The 23,128-nt window shown below is 39.0% G+C and overlaps 1 protein-coding gene across 1 annotated transcript in view; it reads right to left on the reverse strand.

Annotated features, from left to right (window-relative positions):
* The window catches only part of CREM (cAMP responsive element modulator), a gene marked incomplete at its 5' end in the record, with an annotated part of 90,769 nt that extends 80,013 nt beyond the window's left edge, over positions 1-10,756 (reverse strand). The window contains one exon of the mRNA XM_081134858.1: positions 10,675-10,756. The remainder of the gene's footprint in view (positions 1-10,674) is intronic.
* Positions 10,757-23,128: the final 12,372 nt, after the last annotated feature.

Consider the following 23,128-nt stretch of genomic DNA (forward strand, 5'->3'; position numbering starts at 1 on the left):
TGATGTACTGCTGTATTCGATTTGCTAGTATTTTGTTTAGGATTTTTGTATCTGTATTCATCAGAGATATTGGTCTGTAGTTTTCTCTTTTTGTGTTATCCTTCCCAGGTTTTGGTATCGGGGATTATATTGGCCTCAAAAAACATATTAGGAAGTATTGCCTCTTCTTCAATTTTTTGGAAGAGTTTGAAAAGGATAGGTTTTAAATCTTCTTTGAACATTTGGTAGAATTCACTGGTGAAGCCATCTGGTCCTGTACTTTTATTTTTTGGGAGGCTTTTGGTGGTTGTTTCAATTTCCTTGCTGCTGATCTGTCTATTTCAATTTTCCAGTTCTTCATGATTTACTCTAAGAAGGTTATATATTTCTAGTCTTTCATAATATTATGGTATAATTCTTTGAATATCTGTGATGTCTGTGGTGACTTCTCTTTCATTTGTGATTTTGTTAATATGGGTCTTTTCCCTTTTTTCCTTAGTGAGTCTAGCTGGGGGGTTGTCAAATTTAGTAATTTTTTCAAAGAACCAGCACTTTTTAAAATTAATTTTTTGTATAGTCATTTTCTACTCTATTTCATTCAATTCTGCTCTAATTTTTATGATTTCCTTTCTTCTGTTGACTTTGGGTTGCTTTTGTTCTTCTTTTTCTAGTTCTTTAAGATGTGATGTTAGGTTGTTTACGTAGGATTTCTCTTGTTTCTTGACACAGGCCTGTAATGATATAAACTTCCCTTTTATTACTGCTTTTGCTGCATCCCAGAAGTTTTATATGTTGTATTGTCATTCTCATTTGCCTCTATATTTCTTTTGATCTCATCTTTTATTTCTTATTTGACCCAGTCATATTTTGGTAATATCTTATATAATCTCCATGTATTTGTGGGTTTCTTTATTTCCTTTTTGCAGTTGATTTCTAATTTCAAGGCATAGTGGTCAGAGAATATGCTTGGTATAATTTCAGTCTTCTTGAATTTGTTGATGCTACTTCTGTGACTCAACATATGGCCTATCCTTGAGAATGTTTCATGTGCAATGGAGAAGAACGTATACTCTGATGTTCTGGAATGAAAGGCTCTGTAAATGTCAATTATGTCCATTTGGTCTAGGGTTTCACTTAGGCTATTTATTAATTTTCTGTTTGGTCGATCTGTCTAGAGCTGTCAATGGAGTATTAAGGTCCCCAACTATGATTGTGTTTTGATCTGTTTCTCCCTTTAGTTCTGTGAGTAGTTACTTTATATATTTCTTGGTGTTTCCTGGTTAGGTGCATATATATTAAGTGGTGTTATGTTTTCTTGATGTAGTGTCCCCTTTATCATCATAAACTGTCCATTTTTGTCTCATTATCTTTGTTATCTTGAAATCTATGTTGATAGATATAAATATGGCTACTCCTGCTTTTCGGTGGATGTTATTTGCTTGGGGAATCATTTTCCACCCTTTTACTTTAAATTTATCTTTGTCTTTGCAGCTTATACATTTCTCTTGTAGGCAGCATATGGTTGGGTTTTGTTTTTTGATCCACTCTGCTAGTCTATACCTTTTTATTGGTGAATTCAGACCATTTACATTTAGGGTAATTATTGATGTATGAGGATTTCCTATAGCCATTTTATCTTTTGTTTCCTGGTAGCTCTGTGCCTCCATTGGTTCTTTTCTTTTATACTTCATCTGTTGTTTTTGTTTGGTGGTATCCATGCTTATTTCCTCTCTGTCCTCTTTTTAAAAGCTATGTGTTCTGGTTTGGAGATTTCTGTGTGGTTACCATTAGGATTATAAAAAATTAAACTTGCATATACACAAATTTATTTTGCTTTTGAGTGCATCTAATGTTCATCCTCCTTTGCCAGATTAGACGTTTAAGCCCTCACCTTTTATGTTTTTGTTGTCACAAACTATCTCTGTTTATGCTAAGTTTTTTATGATCTTACTTGTAGTGTTGTGACCTTATATTCTTGGTTTCAAGTAGAATAACTCCCTTGAATATTTCCTGCAATGGAGGTTTCCTGGTGATAAAATCTCTCAGCTTCTGTATGTCTACATATGTCTTTATTTCTCCTTCATATTTAAAGGGTAATCATGGCTGGTAATTTCTCTCTTTCAGACGTTTGAATATTTGGTTCCACTCTCTTCTGGTTTGTAGAGTTTCTGCTGAGAAGTCAGATGAAATTCTGATGGGTTTTCCTTTGTAGATCATTTCCTTCTTTTCCCTGGCTTTATTGTCATTTTAAAAATTTACCTTTATTGTTGAAAGAATTACAAATGTTCCCTTTTCCCCACATTGATCCTGTACTCTCTGTACTCCTCCCCAGGCTTTCACCACATTATTTCTGTGTCCATATGTATATAAGTTCTTAGGTTAATCTCCCCGCACCCACCCACCCACCTCTGCCTTCCCTCTGAAATTCGTACGTCTGTCCCATGCTTCTATGACTCTGGATCTATTTTGTGCATTAGATTCCAATATGAGTAAGATCATGTGGTATTTGTCTTTCTCCGGCTGGCTTATTTCACTTGGCGTAATACTCTCCAGGTCCCATCATGCTGTCTTATAGGGTAAGAGACCCTCGTTTTTACAGCTGCATAGTATTCCATGGTATAAATTTATGAGAAGATATTTGATATGATTTCAATCTTCTTGAACTTGTAGTCTATTTTGTGTCCTAACATGTGGTCTATCTTTGAGAATGTACCATGTGCACTTGAGAATGCATATTCTCCAGCTTTGGAGTGGAATGCTCTGTAAATGTCAATTAAATCCATCTGATCTACTGTGTCATTTAGTCATTGTTGCCTTGTTGGTTTTTTGTCTGGAAGATCTATCCAGTAAACTCAGTAGGGTGTTAAAGTCCCCTACTATGAAGTATTGGTGTGGATCTCTCCTTTAAAGTCCTCCAGAAGTTTTCTTCTTTTTTTTGTTCTTTTTTCAGTCTGTGTGAGTCTTTTGTTCTGAGGTGGGACTCTTGTTGACAGCACATATTTGGGTCTTTTATTCTTATCCATTCAGCTACCCTTTGTCCTTTAATTGGAGCATTAAATCTATTTATTTTTAAAGTTGTTATTGATAAGCACTTATTTATTATAATTTTATTTCTTTATGCCAATGTGTCTCACTCTATTTCAACTTCTTATTACAGCAATTCCTTTAGCATTTCTTGCAATGCTAGTTTGGAGGTGATAAACTCCTTTAGCCATTTTTTGTTTGGGAAGCTCTTTATTTCACCATCTATTTTGAATGATAGCCTTGTTGGATAGAGGAACCTTGGTTTCAAACCCTTGTTTTGCATTACCTGAATACTTCATGCCATTCCCTTCTGGCCTGTAAGCTTCTGGTGTGAAATCAGCTGACAGCCTAATGGAAGCTCCTTTATAGGAAACGGCTTGCTTGTCTCTTGCTGCCTTTAAGAGTCTCTCTCTTGAATTTTGGGCATTTTAATTATAATGTGTCTGGGGGAGGACCTCTTTGGGTTCTTCTTGCTTGGGACACTCTGTGCCTCCTGAACTTGTGTGACTTTTTCTATGGCCAGGTTAAGGAAGTTTTTGGCCATTATTGCTTCAAACAGATTCTCTAACCCTCAGTTACTTTCTACCTCTTCTGGCTCTTCTATGATGTGAATGTTGTTACAGTTCTCGTCCCACAGCTTCCTTAAAGTGTCCTCCTGTTTTTTCATTGTTTTTTCTTTTTGGTTCTCTGATTGATTTTTTTCTACCCTGTCTTCTAATTTCTTGATCTACTCCTCATCTTCCCCTAATCTCCTGTTTATTTCTTCCAAGGTTTTTTTAATTTTTATTTCTACTTTGTCATTCTTAATTTCCATCATAGTTCTTTCTTTTCTCATGCTGTTGAGCATCCTTATGATCAGTATTCTGAACTCTATATCTGATAGATTGCTTATTACCATTTCACTTAGCTCTTCTGGAGAATTCTTTTGTTCTTTCATTTGGTCTTGTTTTTTGTGTGTCCCCATTTTGGCTGCCTGTTTGGATTTGTTTCTATATATTAGGTAGACCTTCTAGGATTCCCAGTCTTTTGGATGGTCTCTAGTGAAGGCCAATGTCAGACGCTCTTTGTGATTGACCTTGAGTACCCTGTTAGAAGTTTTCCAAACTCCATAGCTTTTGGTTTCCTCTGCTGAGGCTAGGTTTGTTTGGACAGGACCAAGATGTGCACCAAGATCTGTTTTTCCAAGCGCTGGGCCCAAAAGCATATCAGACAAAGACTCAAAGCCCCCAGAGGTTGTTTTTCAGTCTCTAAATGAGTCTCGGGCTGTAGAAACTCCACAGAGTGTGGCTAGAGGTTTTCTAGCAGGGTGGGGCAATTGCTCCCCCACCACCCTGGCAAGAGCTGCTTATAAGATAAATGCCTACCTGAGAAAGATGTCCTCTGCCATATGAGGGAATGGGGGAATGACTCAGGACAGGGATCCAGATGGCTGTCTTCTGAGCTCTACTCCCCAGAGCAGCATTTCTGGACTCTCCTCACACAGATCCAGTACACTCTGCCCTCCCTCTGCCACAGCCCAAGGTGAATTTTGTGTGTTCGTCCTTTAAGAGGGTACCTGCATTTCCAGTGTTCTCTCTCTGGCAGAGAGAACCCCTACTTCTTTTCACAGTCAGATATTATCGGGCACATTTCTCAGTTCTGGTGTTCTGGGCTGAGGAGCCCAGCTCGGGGTTTAGACTACAGATTACTCAGTGGGAACCCCCCACAACTGAGATATTCTTCTGGACTTTTAGCTGCTGCCTGTGGGAGCCCAGGCAGCACTCTCGCACTTTTGTACTTCCTACTGGTCTCTATGCAGACTCCACTTTTCACTTTTCATCCTTGGTTATGATGATGCTTTCCAGCTAGTCTTCAGTTGCAGTTGATTATTCAGGATGGTTTTTCTACATTTTAGTTGTAATTCCAGTTTGGTCCCAGGAGACCATTGTTGTAGCTTCTACTCAATCTGCCGCCATCTTGGAATCTCCCTAGTTATTTTCATTTTAATTCTTTATGCCTCCGTTTTTGTCTCTTTATATTTCTTATAATTATTACAGCAGTCCCTTTAATACTTGCTGCAATGTTGGTTTGGTGGTGATAAACTCCTTAGCCTTTTGTCATCTGGGAAGCTCTTTATTTCACCATCTATTTTGAATGATATCCTTGCTGGATTAGAGTAGTCTTGGTTTCAGATCCTGATTTTACATTACCTTGAATACTTCATAGCATTCCCTTCTGGCCTATAGAGCTTCTGATGAGGAATCAGCCGACATCCTTATGGGAGCTCCAAATTGCTTTTCTCTTGCTGCCTTTCACATTCTCTCTGTCTTGAGTATTTGGCATTTTAATTATGTGTTTGGGGGTGGGCCTCTTTGGGATCTTCTTGCTTGATAATCTCTGTCCCTCCTGAACTTGTGTGACCTTTTCCTTGACCAGGTTAGATAAGTCTTCTGCCATTATTTCTTCAAACAGATTCTCTAGCGCTTCTTTACTTTCTTCACCTTCTGGAACTCCTATTATGCGAACATTGTTATGTTTCATGTTGTCCCACAGCTCCCTTAAACTGTCCTCCTGGTTTTTCATTGTTTTTTCTTTTTGGTTCTCTGATTGAGTGATTTTTTTTTTTTCTACCCTGTCTTCTAATTTGCTCACCTGATCCTCTGCTGTTTATCCCTTCCATTTTTTTAAAAATTTCTGCTATGTTATTCTTAATTTCCTTCATAGTTTCCATATCTTTTTTCATGTTGTTGAGCATCTTTACAATTAGTATTGTGAACTCGATATTTGATAGATTGCTTATCTCCATTTTATTTACCTCTTATTCTGGACAATTCTCTTGTTCCTTCATTTGGAGCTTACTTTTATGTCTCCCCATTTTGGTTGCCTGTTTGGGTTTGTTTCTATGTATTAGGTAGATCTGCTAGGGCTGCCATTCTTTCTCGATGGTCTCTGGTGCAGGCCAATGTCAGATGCTATTTGTGACTGGCTTTGAGTACCCTGCTAGGAGCTATCAGTGATCCACAGCTTGTGGCTCTCTCTGCTTGGGCTGGGTGCATTTGGAATGGTCTAAGATGTGCACCAAGGTCTGCTTTTCCAAGCCTTGAGAGTAGAAGCAGATCAGGCAAACACTCAAAGTTTCCAGAGAACCACCTCTGCCTGCAGGTTTATTGTTATTCTCAGTCTTTTAATGAGCCTCAAGCTGTAGACCAAAGCAAGGTGTACATTTCACAAGGTTGGGGAAGAATTTTTCCAATAGCATGGGACAATTGCTTCCCCCCCTCCCCAACCCTCAGCAAAAGCTGCCTGAACAGTAAAGGTCTGCCTGAGAAATATGTCCTCTACAGTATGGAAGAATGACTCAGCACAGGAATTTGAGCTCTATACCCTTAGCCCCAACCATGGATTCTCCTCACACAGCTCTAGTTCACTCTGCTCTCCTTCTGATGGATCCCCAAGGTGAGTGGCTGCACTGGAAAATTTTGTGTGTTGGCCCTTTAAGAGAGTGCCTGCATTTCCATCCATCTCTCCCTGGCAGACAGAAACCCCTGCTGTTTTTCTTTCTCAGTTCTGGTGTTCTGGGCTAGGGAGCCCAGTTTGGGGTTTAGAGCCCAGAGTTCTCAGTGGGAGCCCCACACAGGTGAGGTATCCCTCTGGACCTTAAGCTGCTGACTGTGGGATCCCAGCCAGCCCTCTCCCACCTCTGCATTTCCTACCACTTTCTATGCATTCTCCACTTTTTATCCTTGCTTATGAGGGTTCTTTCCAGCTAGTCTTTAGTTTATTACTCTGGATGGTTTTTCTATATATCAGTTGTAATTCCAGTTTGGCCCTGGTAGAGTGTCAGTGTAGCTTCCACTTAATCTGCTACCACCCTGCAATCCTCTCCTTCCTCTACTTTTAAATTCCTCTATCTGTCTGTCCTGTGGATTCTGCTTCAGGGGCATTATACTGTCAATTACCTCCTCCTCTCCCCAGTGTTTTCCTTCTATCACGATTTAAACACATTCAAGTATCTTCAGTTTCACACACACACACACACACACACACACACACACACACACACACACCACCACATGCACTAAACCAGAAGTCCTTCTCTAGCTACTTTTACCCTACCCCTGCTAAACTACTTTTAAAAACTGCCAACATTATCTCCATTTCTTCAGCTCCCACCTACCCCCAAACAACCCCAAATTGGTTTTTGCCTCACATCTCTAGTAAAGGCAATCAATCTCTGTCACTAAATCTAACATTCATTTTAAGCCCTAGCTTGTTTGTTCCCTCAACAGCATTAAAAACCATTGACATCCTAATTCTTCAACTCTATCTTGTCATGACCCTGCATTTTCCATTCTCATCAGATTCACTGACAATTTTTCCTTTTCCAATTCCTTCTCTTACTCCATGTTAATCTTCAACATTGTATGTGTCCAAGTTTCTGTTTAGTCTTCCACCTAAATATCCAACTTTCTAGATTCAAACGCCAGCTTTAAATTTACGACTCTCAAATCTAGATCTCTAGCCAAGAGGTCTCTCTTAAATTCTAAAATCATTTCTTCCAAATGCCAATTTAGCATCTCCAGGTACCCCAAACTCAGTGGGTCCAAAACAAAAGTCCTTTTCTTCCTACACAATCATATTCCTTCTCTGAGTTTCATACCTCATAAAATGGGGCCTAATCATCCAATCCAGTTGCTCAAGTGAAAACAAGGGTGTCATCTCTGAAACCCTCTCTCATTCAGTCTCTACAGCATCATTACCTGGTATAATTATTCCACCTTCTAAAGAACAGTTTTGTGCCCTTCTCTGCCACATTCTATCTACCTACTTTAATCCATGCCAATAGTTATCTTTGTATAACATATATTTTTTATTAAAGCACTTCTCTGATCAAAACTCTGCAGTAACTCCCTATTTGACTGTAGACTAAAATCTAAACTCTTACAATTATCAGAATTACAACTAATATTTGTTAAGTGCTTTTCATGTGGTAAATGTCTACTAGTTTTAATTCTTAATAAGTTTATAAGATCAATATAGTTCTTGCAGAGACAGGGAAAAGGAGAAATAAGGAAGTTAAGAATCGGATCTTACCATGAAGGTATTGAGTGGCATAGTCAGGTTTTGAACTAAGGTCTTTTCCAAAGTCCATATTCTTAGTTACCAAACTGCCATTCAATCTCTTTCACAAGGTTACCCAATTTTACTTTAACAGCCTCATCTCCAGTCACTCCATTCCTCCCCACACTATTCTGGCCTCCTTATAAGCCATTTTTTTCAAATACACATCTGTCAGATGTTACTAAAATAATAAAAAATAAAGTTCAGAGAGATTAAGTGACTTTCTACAGGACACATAATAGATAGTGTGATGGAGGGTGAACAAGAGGTCTTGTGTGATTATGAGCTCTTTCCACATCCAGTGCCCTGAGTATTCCAATTTAGACACTTTACAATAATGATATGCTTTTAAGTATGCTGCATCTGTTGTCACTAACTTCATTCAGATATGCTTTGTTTTCTGCACTAGGACATACTCTAATTTTATTCCACTTCTATTCTTCTAGAATATCTAATATAGTGCCAGTACATGTCATTCAGTAAAAGTCTGATACTAAAATCAATTTACTTGAACTTAAACATAATCTACAGAAGAGTAAATTCAGTACTATCAATTTAAAATATATACTCTTATCTCTTTCAAATAAGTTTATTCTGCTGATCTATATCCAACTGTTCTCTAATATAACATCCTAAACCTACTAAAAACCAGCCCCAGGGCAGGACTGAGGGCAGATGATTCAACTAGCATTTAAGTGTTCAACATGTGTCACACACTGTACTGAGTATTTTCAAACACTATCTCAGCAGGAGATAGAGGGCCTAGAGCTCAGCTGTAAATGATGTACACATAATAATAACATCTGTAAATCAGTCTCAGCTAGTCCAGACAGAATTTATTTATAAAGTGTAAGAAAAAGATCCATTATAACCCTTCATTGTCCACTATATTTTTATGGCTAAAATTGAAGAAACATATCATAGAATGCTTCCCCCCAAATCTCACTTTCCATAACAATCAAATATTAAACATAGTGTGCTAAAAATTAATAAAATAATCTATGAATTATTCAATACTTTAATCTTAAACAATAATGCTTATTAGAGAGAAAAGACCAATTAGTAATTATAAATTACAGAGTATCTAAAAATAAAAACATACAAGATGAAAACTAAAAAACAGAAACAAACAAAAAAGTCCTTTACGCACTATAAGCTAGTAGCAAGCAAAATACTGACAAATATTCAGTTCCAAAATCCTAAAGAACAAATAAGGATTTGCTAAAATAAGTGTATTTAAACTTATGATTAACAATAGTAGCAATATTCTTTTCTTATAAAGGTTAAATATTTCACATGAAATATTTTTATTTAACAAATCATTTTCTTCTTTGATAAAAAAGTGAGTGTTATCTCAATATATTCTGAATATACTGGGACTCAGTTTAACAAAATATTAACATAACTTGTTTTAAATGAATAGGATTCATCCACTAGCACATTTTTCAGACTTCTCAGATGAACTACTTTATTTGGGGGTTGTAGCGAAGAAGAACTGTATTTATTTGCTTACTCTTTTATTTTCTAGGACATTAATAGAACATCTACATCATACTGCAATTACTCCTCCAAACACCAAAATACAACAGAACTGTACTGTTTGTACAGTACAACATAAACAATAGACAACCAATAACATACTCTCAAGAAATAAATACAAAGCAATATATTCATAAAAACTACATTTACAATTAAAGAAGTACCAAGGTAATTATGACCAAAGTTACTTAGGCATACCTATGTATCAAAAACACATAAGACACGTAAGTAGGGGGCAAAATGAGAAGTTAAGGGGAAAGCATTTAAAAAAAAAAAAATGCTGTCATATGTACCAAGGAAAGTATCCTTAAAAGAGAAGATAGGAACAAAAAAGGAAAAAGGGAACATAGGCCAAAAATATCTAAATGAAAATAAGACAAAGGCAGTTTCCTAATTATAATTAAAATGTTCAATTAACTAATAAACTTATAAAAACTTAGATATATCCAGGTTGCAAAGACAAATCATACTGCAGCACCCTACCCTTGTAAAAAATTTTTCACCTCTTTTAAAAACAGAATCCAGCTGGAAAAGGAAAATTATTAAAGTTGTTTTTATTCTCTATTTTTAAATAGTTTTTTTTTTAAAGTCATAGAAAATTTATTTTCTTTTTAAAGCTAGATCCAACTGATGAACCAGAATGTCTCTGAAAGTAACCAAAAGAAAGTTGAAAAATTCTATTTGGGTTTCTGTGAAACATTGTTAGAGACTTAGGCAAGAGGGAGGAAAAGGAAAACTCTGTTCACATCCTTATAGATGGTCTCCTTTCTAACTGAAAAGGCCAGCATTTAGTACAAACTGAATGTGCATGTCCACTTACTCCCTCCAGAGTCCAGGAAAGTACACAGTTGAAGAACTCCTTAACTGAATGTCTGAAAAATGTGGGTACATACAATTACATCTTATAATATACACACATACATATATGTATGTGTGTACATATCTGCATCATTAATTTCTCCATTTTAACTTTAAGCTCTCTAAGTAGTATTTTTTTAAAAAACACAGAAAAAAGTATGTATATCCACCTACCTTAGATTTGTCTTAATATATTTTTTCCTGCCACATTTGCTCATTATTAAGACATTTGTAATTAATGCTTTGCTCCTTTCCCGTTTTCTTCTTTTTTTTATCCTGCAGCAAAATTATAATGTTGAATTGGAAGACCATAACATTTTATTTTTAAAAAATTAAAACCTCTCAAAACTACACCAGAAAAATACCCTAACTTCTGTAAAATTGAAAAAACAGTATAGAAAGCTGAAAACACCACATTTTTTTTCAATTTTACTTCTATTCAATTTTATGATCTTCCTAAATCATGTGCTATTTATCAGATTCTTTTCTATTGAAGAGAAAGCAGTGCTGTCTAAATCATTTAATATACAGTATGTATTGCTCATAGGTATCAGCTCTATTTTTAAAAGGTAATAATCACTTAATAAACAGAATAGATCATTTTCTTTTTTCCCCCCCTTAGTGATTTTGAATGAGAGAGAGAGGAAGGGGGGAGGGAGAGAGAGAAAAAAAGGGGAAAAAAGAGAGAAACATTGATTTGTTGTTCCATTTATTTATGCATTCATTGGTTGATTTTTTTAAATTTATCTTTATTGTTGAAAGTATTACAGGTGTCCCATTCCCCCCCCCCCAATTGACATATAACACCTCGCTCTGTCCCCCTCCACAAGCCTTCACTCCGTTACTGACTGTGTCCATGGGTTATGCATATATGCCTATAATTTCTTTGGTAAATCTCCTCCCGCCCTCCACCTCCCTTCCATCTTTCCTCTGAAATATGATCATCTGTTACATACGGCAATGTCTCTGGATCTATTTAGTTCCTCAGATTCTTTTGTTCATTAGCTTCTTCTTAAAGAAGGCCCTTCAGCATTTCCTGTAGTGCTGGTTTGGTGGTGATGAACTCCTTTAGCTTTTTTTAAATTTATTTTTTTTATCTTTATTGTTGAAAGTATTACAGGTGTCCCATTTTCCCCCCCAATTGACACCCTCCAACTCACTCCGACCCCCTCCCCAGGCCATCACCCCGTTACTGACTATGTCCATGGGTTATGCTTATATGCGTATAACTTCTTTGGTTAATCTCTTCCCACCTGCCACCCTCCTTCCCTCTTTCCTCTGAAATATGATCGTTTGTTGCATGTGTCAATGTCTCTGGATCTATTTAGTTCCTCAGATTCTTTTGTTCATTAGCTTCTTCTTAAAGAAGACCCTTCAACATTTTCTGTAGTGCTGGTCTGGTGGTGGTGAACTCTTTTAGCTTTTTCTTGTCTGAGAAGCTCTTTATCTGACATTCAATTCTAAATGGTAGATTTCCTGGATAGAGTAATCTTGGTTGTAGTTCCATGTTTTTCATCATGTTGAATATTTCTTACCACTCCCTTCTGGCCTGCAAGGTTTCTGTTGAGAAATCAGCTGACAGTCGTATGGGTGCCCCCTTGTAGGTAACTAACTGCCTTTCTCTTGCTGCTTTTAAGATCTCTCTTTGTCTTTAACTTTGGCATTTTAATTATGATGTGTCTTGGTGTGAGCCTATTTGGGTTCCTCTTGTTTGGGACCCTCTGTGCTTCCTGAACTTGTAAGCCTATTTCTTTGCCCAGGTAGGGGAAGTTTTCTGTAATTATTTTTTCAAATAGGTTTTCAATTTCTTGCTCTCTTTCTTCTCCTTCTGGTACCCCAACAATACAAATGTTGAGCCGCCTGAAGTTGTCCCAGAGACTCCCTATACTATCTTCATATTTCTGGATTCTTTTCTCGTTTTGCTCTTCTAGTTGGGCGGTTTTTGTTTCCTCATGTTCCAAATTGCTGATTTGATTCTCAGTGTCCTCTACTCTACTGTTGACTGCCTGTAAATTATTCTTCATTTCAGTTCGTGTAGCCTTCATTTCAAATTGGTAATTTATTATGTCATCGATTTTCTGTTATTTTCGTAAAACTCACCAATATGGTTGAGCATCCTTATAAACAAAATTCTGAACTCTGTATCTGTTAGTTAGCTTGGATCTATTTCATTTAGTTCCTCTTCTAGTGATTTCTTCTGTTCTTTCCTTTGTGACATGTTTGTCTCCACATTTTGGCTGCTTCTAGGTGTTTGTTTCTATGTATTAGGAAGAGCTGCTATGTCTCCTGGAATTTGTAGAGTAGCTTTGTGCAGTAGGTGCCCTGTAGGGTCCACTGGCTCAGCCTCCCCAGTCACCTGAGCTGGGCTTTCTAGGTGCCTCCCTGTGTGGACTGTGTGCTCTGACCTGTTGTAGTTGAGCCTTGGTTCCTGTTGGTGTCACTAGGAAGAATTAACACCAAGACCAATCAGCTGTGAGGACCAGCTGCAACTACAGCTGAAGAGCTGCTGTGCTGGAGACACCCCTATGGAGCAGGATTTACTTCAGTGGAGCTTTGGTGTTCACCAAGTGTGCCTCTTGAGTGTATCACTCATGGATGTGGTAGTGTTGTAATCCAGCGTGGTCAAGTCTAAGTACCAGGTGCACTGTCTCTGGGGCCTCCCGGGAGGTACAAAGTCAGCCTCTGCCAGTGACTTGCCCAAGGACACCCAGCATGAGCAAACTATAGTTGGCTGCTACTTGTGCTGGGCTTGGTGTTGTCCAGGAGAGGCAAAGCTATGAGCCAATGCAGGCTGCCACTAGTGCCAGGCCTGGGCCACTTGTCAAGCCATATGGGGCACGCTGCTGCTTGTTTGAGAGATTTTAGGAAAGTCCTAAGCATGAGGCTCAAGAGGTCACTTGCATAGAAAAGCCACTGGAAATGGCTTGGATTAGCTTGCAGGTAGGGAGGGGCAGGGTCTTTGGGAATCACCAGGGCAGGGCCAAAGGTATGAGTCAGGTGCTGGAGATTCAAATATGGTGCATGCCTGCTGTGGGGGAAGGACTTGTCAAATGAGCAATGGCCTCTGCCAGCTTTTCTGTCTGGGAGGAAGCTGCCCCTCCAGCTCTCACCCCAATTTCTGGCAGGTTAGTTCTACCCCAAGTGTCCCAGGTTCCTTTCAAACTGCTGCCCAACACTGGGGCTCAGAGAGAGCGCATCTGAGTGAGTCAGTGTGTGGACCCTTTAAGAGGAAAGTCTGGGTCTCCCGCACCCTCTGCAACCCTCAGCAACAGTCCCCACTGGTTTTTACAGCCCAAAGTTGTGGGGATTTCTCTTCTTGTCCCTGGAACCCTGGGCTGGGGGAGCCTGTTGTCAGGCTGTGACCCCTCACTCCTCTGGGAAACCACCACTGCCAAGATATCCCTCCCAGGTTTAAACCATGGCACCAGGTGTGGGCCCGTGGTGGCTTCTCCAAGATCCAGCCCCATCCACCCGTGTCTCCACCCTTCCTACTGGTCTCAATGCTTCTTCAGTTCCCTACATGTAGGGCTTCTGTTCAGCCATATTTCAGGAGGTTCTGAGTGATGGTGATTCTGTATTTTAGTTGTAATTTTGATGTGGTTATGGGAGGCAGTGGGTCAGCTATTACCTACACCGCCATCTTGTTTGCTCCCATTGGTTGATTCTTGTATGTACCCTGACCAGAGTTTGAACCTACAATCTTGGTGTATGGGGATGACCCTAGCCAACAGTGCTATCCAGCCAGGGCAAATCATTTTTTTAAATTCCACTCCACTGCAATAAATTTGTCAACCATTTTTCATTTGCCTTAAATTTGAAACTGAGTTTTGCCAAAGAATTTTAACTCCAAACAAAATATTAACAGTCATTTAAATTTTCCTTCAACCTATTTAAAAAGCTGTTTTAGACACTCAAGCAATTAAACCCATTTTTTTACTAATATCTTTTTAAAATATGCATTTGGCATGCTGAATGAAGTAAAATTGACATAGGAAAAGATAAAAGGATACCTGGGAGTCCTTATTTTAGGGTTGCAAAGTACATATGTGCACATCCAGAAGTACCTTCTAGGCATCTATCCAGCAACAGTCGTGCTTAGTCACAGACATACTGCCATCATGGTTCCCTCTAAAGTGGTCCCCTCTAGGGTGGTGTTACACTATCCCAGTCAATTCTGAAACTGAGTTTGCCCCACTTAGCTAAGGGCACTAAGGAAATTGTTATTTTTACTACCACCTGCCCCCATCCCCAGTACAGGGACAAGAGATGGAAGAGCATTGAACTAGGCTACCTGCAACATGAAAAAGCAAGAACGGTGCCACTCCTTCAGATAAAACCTTCTTCTGTGTTACATAATGCTGTCATTTTACATGGGGACATCTCATCCTCCATAAAAATTGTGCCAAGGATCATTTATTTATTAAAGAGTAATTGGCACCCATGATATGCCAGGCCCTTGTGCTTGGCACTGGAGACACAGATAATAAAATGTCCCTGCTCTCCAGAAGCTTTCAATCTAATGAGGGAGAGAGATGTTTAAACAGAGAATAATGATATTATTGGAATAATAATGATGATCAGGACATGATATAAAGAGAAGTAATTGCTAATTTTTTTTAAAAAAATTTATTGATTTTAGAGAGAGAAATTTCAATTGGCTGCCTCTTGCATACCCCCTACCAGGGATCAAACCCGCAGTCCAGGCATGTGCCCTGACCAGGAATCAAACTGGCAACCTTCCAGTGCATGGATGACACCCAACCAACTGAGCCACACTGGCCAGGGCATAACTGCTCATTTCTGTATCTTTCTTGGAAATATCATTTTCTTTAGTTTAATTTTTGAATAAGTAACTCATTCTTATGATTCAGAATTCAAAAAGTAGAAAAAGGTATTCAGTGAAGTCCAGGAATAGCCACCCACTTATTCCCAGAGGCAAGCAGCATTGAAGAAAGTACCAGCTTCCTGCCACCACAGCCACAGGATGGCATTATCAGAAATAATGACCACCAGGTAAACTTGACCCTGACTCAGGCTTATCAGAGAATTGCTTCATCCCAAGCACTAAAAACTTATCACTGAATGATTGCCTGCTTGCCAAATCAAAAGGATTTTTTTAGTCCCTATCTTCCTTAACATCCCTACTGCATTTCCTACTCTCCAAATTTAATCTTCCTTGAACTTTTTGTTGTTTTGGCTTAAAACAACACAAATTTATTACCCTACAGTTCTGGAGTTCAAAGTCTGAAATGGGTCTCACTAAGCTTAAATCAAGGTGTTGGCAGGACTGTTTGTTTCTGGAAGCTCTAGGGGAGAATCCATTTTCTTCCCTTTTCTAGGTTCTAGAGGCTGCTTGTATTCCCTGGCCTATGGTCCCTCCCTCCATCTTCAAAGTCAGCAACATTAGGCTCAGTCTTTCTCATGCTGCCATCTCTCTGGTTCTTTCTTCTTGACCTCTTAATGACACCACTTTCATACTTTTCTTTCAAATTATCCAGTCCTTTGTTCGGTCTTCTTTGGTCTACTCTTTAAAAGGTTGGTATTCCCAGGCTTCCAGTCACAAAAATCTTCTCCACATGTTCCCTCAGCTATGTATTCCTCACCTGATGAGTCTCAAATCTCATCTTCAGCCCAGACCTCCCTCTCCTGATCTCTAGCCTGAATGTATCTGCCTATTAGATGTCTTTTAATGGCTTGCTCACAGATCCTCAAGCCCAAAGTGTTCAAAACTAACCTCAACCCCCCCCCTCATTCTTCATCTCTCCTCTTTTGTACTTTTATCTCAGCGACTAGTATCACCACTGACTCAGCCACCCTATCTGGGAGCCCACCTCTCCCTTCATTACCCACTTCCCTTATCCCCAATTCCCGAGGAGGCAGTGATCCAGTGATGGTCTAGTGGTAGTATGTCATATAAAAAGCACTGGCAGCCTTACCCGGTTTGTTTAGTGGTTAGAACACCAGTGGAGGACTGAAGGGTCTCAAGTTCTATTCCAGTCAAGGGCACATACTGGGGTTGGAGGCTCAATCCCTGGCCCTGGTCAGGGAGCGTTCAGGAGGCAACCAATAGATGTGTCTCTCACATCGATGTTTCTCTCTGTCTCTCTTTCCCCCTTCCACTCTCTCTGAAAAACAATGGAAAAAATATCCTCGGGTGAGGATTAAAAAAATAATAATTAAAATAAATTAAATAAAAAGCACTGGACTTGGAGGTTGATCTGGGTGTTAACATGAGTTCTATCATTTATTATCTGTATGATCTCAAACAATTATTTCATTTCTCCAAGCATCTTTTCCTATCTGTCAAATGGAGATGACACCAATCTTGTTGTGAGGAGAAAATGTAATAAATGCAAAATGTCTAATTGTGTTTGGAATATGGGTAAGACCACTAGCTTGCTTAGCTTTAGTGATTTTATTTCCTAAATATCTAGATTGTTCCATTCTCTCTAGCCTCACTGCTATTGCTCTACTTCTAAATTGACCATTCCTTGATATTATTAAAGGTGTAAGAGCCTCCCTATAAGCCAGAGGTGGGTAATGTTGAGCCCATGGTGGGCAGACCACCTGCAAAATCATTTGGTCTGGCCTGCCAAGGCAACCACAGGTGGGACTCAAAATTCAATAAATTTAGGAGCTCTTTTCATAGAATCATAAATTTATATTAAGTGACTCATAATAATAATGTAAATTTTGAGGGGCAAGCAAGGAACACCCATTACAGGATATACAGGACACATATGAGTACATGACGGGACAGACATGTATGCTTCTCATAGGCTGCCTGTGACCCATCTGCCATATTGTGGTGACTCAGAGGACAGTAAGTGCCAGGCAGGCTGGGAGTGTACACATTATGAAAGTGTTAACATACTGTGGTGAAACTATGGTGATCCGATGATGATGAGACATGATTCAATGAGATGACTCAAGGATGTGAAAAGTAAAAAAATGGAATTGAACACCTTTGCTACATTATTCAATGTGGAACCAGCTCATGTGCCTGATAACCTACAACACAAAATCACTCAGCTACCAAGTGATGATGAGCTGAAAGCTAGGTACAACAACCTCCTATTGCTTGAGTTCTACAAACATTACATAAGCAATGATGAATTTCCCACTTTGAAGAGACATGCACTGAAATATGCATCTGTGTTCAGAACAACTTAGTGCTGGGAGCAGTTCTTTTCAAAATTTACCATCATTGCTTGGGCAGTGTGGCTCAGCGGGTGAGTGTCGACCCATAAACCTAGAGATCACCATTCGATTCCCGGTCAGGGCACATGCACGGGGTTGTGGGCTTGATCCCCAGTAGGGGGCATGCAGGAGGCAGTCAATCAATGACTCTCTCATCATTGATGTTTCTATCTCCCTCTTCCTCTCTCTCTCTGAAAAAGCAGTTGCAAGTAGCAACATCATTAATGCCAGCTAACCTCACACGCCTCACCAAAGAGAAGCAGTTCCAACCATCACATTAGGGGTGAGTTAATTAAATGCTTGACCAAATATAGTAGGCTAATTTTTAAGTTGATAATTTTGTATGGCCCTTGAATGATGTTATAAATATCCAAATGGCCGTTGGCAGAAAAAAGGCTCCCCCACCCCTGCTGGTCTCTAGCTATAATTACTTCAGTTAATAGTGAGTGTCTCCTTATAATTACTTCATTTCTTTCAAACCTTATTGAATCCCTCATAATCCATTCCATTAGGCCACAACACTCTATTCAAAAATACAAAACCAAACATGCTATTTCCTCATTCAAAATCCTCCAATGGTTCCCCCTTGTTTTAAAAATAGATATCCAAAGTTCAGAGCACTATAATTTGAGGTACTTGATAGATTTCAAAAAAAGTTTGTGGTAAAAGCATTCAGATTTTGAGGTATGCCTTTTCTATTACATCAGTTTCCCAGGTTCAAAATTACCTTGTGTGGATTTGTAAAGCAGGAGGTCCCAGTTTACTATAGTATAAACTATGCATATTTTGAAAGATTTGACTCCTTTTTAAACAATTGATCTTATCCCAAATCTGTTTTTTATGTCCTAGAACATGCCCTTAATAGGTACACAAACCCAAGTGCCCAAAAATAGACGAGTGATTAAAGGAGATGTAGTATATAAATCCAATGGAGTATTACTCTACCATGAAAAGGAATAAAATCTTACCATTTGCAACAGCATGGATGGTCCTAGAGGGTATTATGCTAAGTAAAATATGTCAGACAGAGAAAGACAAATACTATATGATTTCATCTATATGAGGAATCTAAAGAAAAAAATAAAACAAACACTCATAGATACAGAGAACAAACTGTGGGTCGCCAGATGGAAGGGGAATTAGGAGACTGGGTGAAAAAGGTGAAGGGAATAAGTAGTACAAATTGGCAGCTACAAAATAGTCACAGAGATGTAAAGTATAGCATAGGTAACATAGTCAATAATATTGTAATAATTATGTATTGCCTCAGATGGGTATAACAATTATTGGAAGGGTCACTTAGTAAATGTTATAATTGTCTAACCACTATGCTATACACCTGAAACTTATAAATACGGAATTTCAACTGTAATTGAAAAAAAAGGGGGGGCATAGACAAGGGTTGAATCTACACATACATAGACACCTGAATGGTTAAGAGTCAAATTTCCTAATATGTTCTCATGATGGGCTTAATACAATGTTCTCGTGATGGGCTTAATACAGTATATAGTCTATTTAGCCTAAATTATACCCCTTGAATTCATCATCATGTTGCATGAGGTTATAATTTCTAAGCTGATCTCCTTATGCCTAAAATCACAGGTAGTGTATATTACCAATATTCTATAAAAACAATTTTAAGGTCCTATCTGCCAAGGAAGCTTTATTTTTTAGAGTAGAAAGGTATATTTTAGACTAGTTTATTATAGACAAATAATGCCTTATACAAAGAGAGAAAAATGAATCCAAAAAAATATTTTGCCTATGTGTGGATTTCTGTGCTGTAGTTAAAACAAAGCTATTTATCATATTGATAAAAATGTTCCGTTGTATATTAGTTTCGACTACAAAAATAACATTTGGCATTCATCTTACTCTTCACCATTGTCTTGTTCTATTCACCTTCTGGCATTACAGCTTCAATAAATTTCAATAATATTAAGTATCCCTTAATACATAGCTCTCTTTATGGGTATTTAAAATATATCTAATTAAAGACAGACCTTGTTAGACAGACATAAGCAGAGCAAGGATGATGGGCCAGGTACAGAAACTCAGGTACAGAAACTCACCAGGGCAGAAAGCCCCAGATGCCTAGCAAGGCGCAAAACTGGGAAAACAAGAACCTTTCCCCAGAGTAACCTATCCTCTCCTAACACATCGCTGGTCAAGCAGTTTAGATCCCCTGTGCGTTTCCTCCCTAAAGATAACATTTAGGCCTCAGTTGTATTTCAGCTCCAGGCCCAGAAAAGCAGCAAAACCAGATAAGTGACTCTGTAGCTACTTCAGGATGAGCTAATTTGACTATGACCCCCTTCCATGGCACTGACCAATCATCGGCGACCACGACACTGAAAGAGCACAGCTGGAAAGCTCATAATATTCTATTAAGACCTCCCCTGAGATTTCCCTTAGATTTCCACCTGCAAAAGAGAGATAAATATACTCAGGACAAAAGACTCAGCACACACTCCCCGCCAGGGGAGCACACTAGTGCCATTCCCTTTCCCCTTCTTCCCTCAGAAAAGACCCCAGGACACTTGCAACCAGGGGAACAATGGGCAGCGGCAGCTTGTCCTGGGCTTACCCTTTGAACCTGTCTCCAAGGGTTCCTTTTTTCTGATGTTTCAGTGAGACAAAGCAGCCCAGCCTAGGCTATTCTGTTGCTTCTTCTATGCATGTTCCTTGTTTCACTGTCCTAAGTATATTTGTGCTGCCACAATGGACCCAATACCCTTTGACTCAGTGCTGTGTAGCTCTTCCCTTTGGACTTACCCATCCCACATACCCTTTTCCTTAAATAAATTCAATTTTTCTTTATTCACCATCTGAGATGGGTATTTAGTCTGCCCACGCACCACCAACTTTAACCTTTCAGAACTTACAGTTACACTTATAATATTCTGAACACCTACTCTGCTGGACTTAATTACATTACTATCTTAATTCAACTTTCTGAGGAAAAGTAGGTATGTATAAGAATGAATCTTCTGGGAAACTTTACAAGAACATAAAAGTTTACCAAACCAATTTCCATCTCATCAACCAACTCTAAGTACTAACCAATGTTCTCCATTCCTTCTGTAAAACCTTCAGTTTAGCTAATGCCCCACCTCAACCCAAGTTCTTCCCTAGTGTGCCTAAGTACTTCTGTTCTTATCAGCTGGAGTATAAACTTACGAAGAGTTTTGTATTTATCACCAAACTTGATTATGCCACCTATATTGCTGTTACAATTTAGAATTCTGTTCAACAGTATGTTAGATAAAATTATTAAGTAGATAAAGTAATTTAAAAAGATAGCTGTTCCTATGAAAAGTTGAATGCTTGGGAAAGACAATAAAGGCAGATTGCTTGTTGTTTTGTTTTTTTTGTTTTGTTTTGTTTTGTTTTAAATATATCTTTATTGATTTCAGAGAGAGGAAAGGAGAGGGAAAGAGAAAGAAACATAAATGATGAGAGAGTCATTGATTGGCTGCGCCCCGCAACCCGGGCATGTGTCCTGACCGGGAACCAAACCCTGATCGCTTGGATCCTAGGTTGACGCTCAACCGCTGAGCCACGACCGGCCGGGCAGATTGCTTGTTTTTAAATCTTGCTTTTGAATCAGTTCAAGATTCCAAGATGGCAGCAAACTGAGTAGAAGCTACACTGACACTCTCCCAGGACCAAACTGGAATTACAACTAAAATATAGAAAAACCATCCTTAATAATCAACTGAAGACTAGCTGGAGAGCACCCACATAACCCAGGACCTAAAGTAGAGAAGCATAGAGACTGGTAGGAACTGCAGAGGTGTGCGAGGGCTGGCTGGGATTCCACAGGCAGCAGTTGAAGGCCAAGAGAGAGATCTCAGCTGCAGGGGGTTCCCACTGAGAACTCTGGGGTCTAAACCCCAAGATGAGCTCCCCAGCCCAGAGCACCAGAGCTTAGAAAGGTACACACATAATATCTGGCTATGAAAAGCAGCAGGGTTTCTGTCTGCCAGAGAGAGATGGCTGGGAATGCAGGCACCCTCTTAAAGGGCCAACACAAAAAGTTTAGTGTACAGCCACTCACCTTGGGCCCTGGTGGAGGTAGGGGAGAGTGGACTAGAGCTGTGTGAGGAGAATCCCAGGGTTTCGGGCTCTGGACATATTGCTCAGAGGGCAGCAATCTGTATTCCTGTGCTGAGTCATTTTCTTATACTGTGGAGGACATCTTTCTCAGACACACCTTTGCCAGCCAGGTAGTTTTGTCTGGGGGGGGGGAGGGGGGAGCAATAGCCCCACCTACTGGAAAACCTCTTGCCCATCCTGTGGAGTTTATACATTGCTGTGGTCTATAGTCTAAGGCTCATTAAGAAAATCAAATTATTCAGCTTGCAGGCAGAGGTGGACCTCAGAGTGCTTGGAATCTTTGCTTGATCTGCTTCTGGACCCCGGACTTGGAAAAGCAGACTTTGGTGTGCATCTTGGTCCTGTTCAAATGCATCCAGCCCCAGCAGAGGGAACCACAAGACATGGGTTTTTGATAGCTCCAAACAGGTTACTCAACACCCGTCACAAACAGCATCTGACATTGGCCTGTACCACAGACCATCCAAAAGACTGTTTTAGGAATCCTTCCAGAGCTACCTAATACACAGACACAAATCCAAACAAGTACACAGAAACAAATCCAAAATGGGGAGACATAAATATATGCCCCAAATGAAAGAATTCTCCAGAAGAAGAGATAGATGAAATGGAGATTAGCAATCTGTCAGATATAGAGTCAGAATACTGATTGTAAAGATGCTCAAAAGCATGAGAAAAGAAATGAAAACTATGAAGGAAAATAAGAATGAACTAGTAGAAAAAAACACAAACACTGGAAGGAATAAGCAACAGATTAGGGGAAACTGAGTATCAGATCAGCAAATCAGAAGACAGGGTAGAAAAAAATCACTCAATCAGAGAACCAAAAAGAAAAAACGAAAAAACAGGACAGATTGAGGGAGCAGTGGAATAACATGAAATGTACTATTCACATCATAGGAATGCCAGAAGAGGTAGGAAGTAAGCAAGGGTTAGAGAACATTTGAAGAAATGTTTCACTTACACCTTGCCAGTAATTTCCTCCAATACTCCTGGGAAGGCCAGTGAAGAGATGTGCAAAATATTTTATTTTTAAATTTTGCTGTAAGTGAATTATACTAATAAGACTCAAGGTGTCTTCATGAGTAATATCAGTATAAATTCTCACTAATGTCATCCTTAGGTTTTCTTCTTCATTCTCCCTTATTCTCTCACGGTATGAGAGAGCATCAGAAAAAAGAAAATCCATGAGGTTAAAGTGTTTATTTAACAACAGCAGTGTTTATTGAGAAGTTCCTATGGTAAAAAGTATTTAAATACCTTATGTATTCTTTAAAAGGAAATTAACAAAATGATTTTAAATGTT

This window comes from Miniopterus schreibersii (assembly GCF_964146895.1).
Source record: "Miniopterus schreibersii genome assembly, chromosome: 1".
Taxonomy (NCBI): domain Eukaryota; kingdom Metazoa; phylum Chordata; class Mammalia; order Chiroptera; family Miniopteridae; genus Miniopterus; species Miniopterus schreibersii.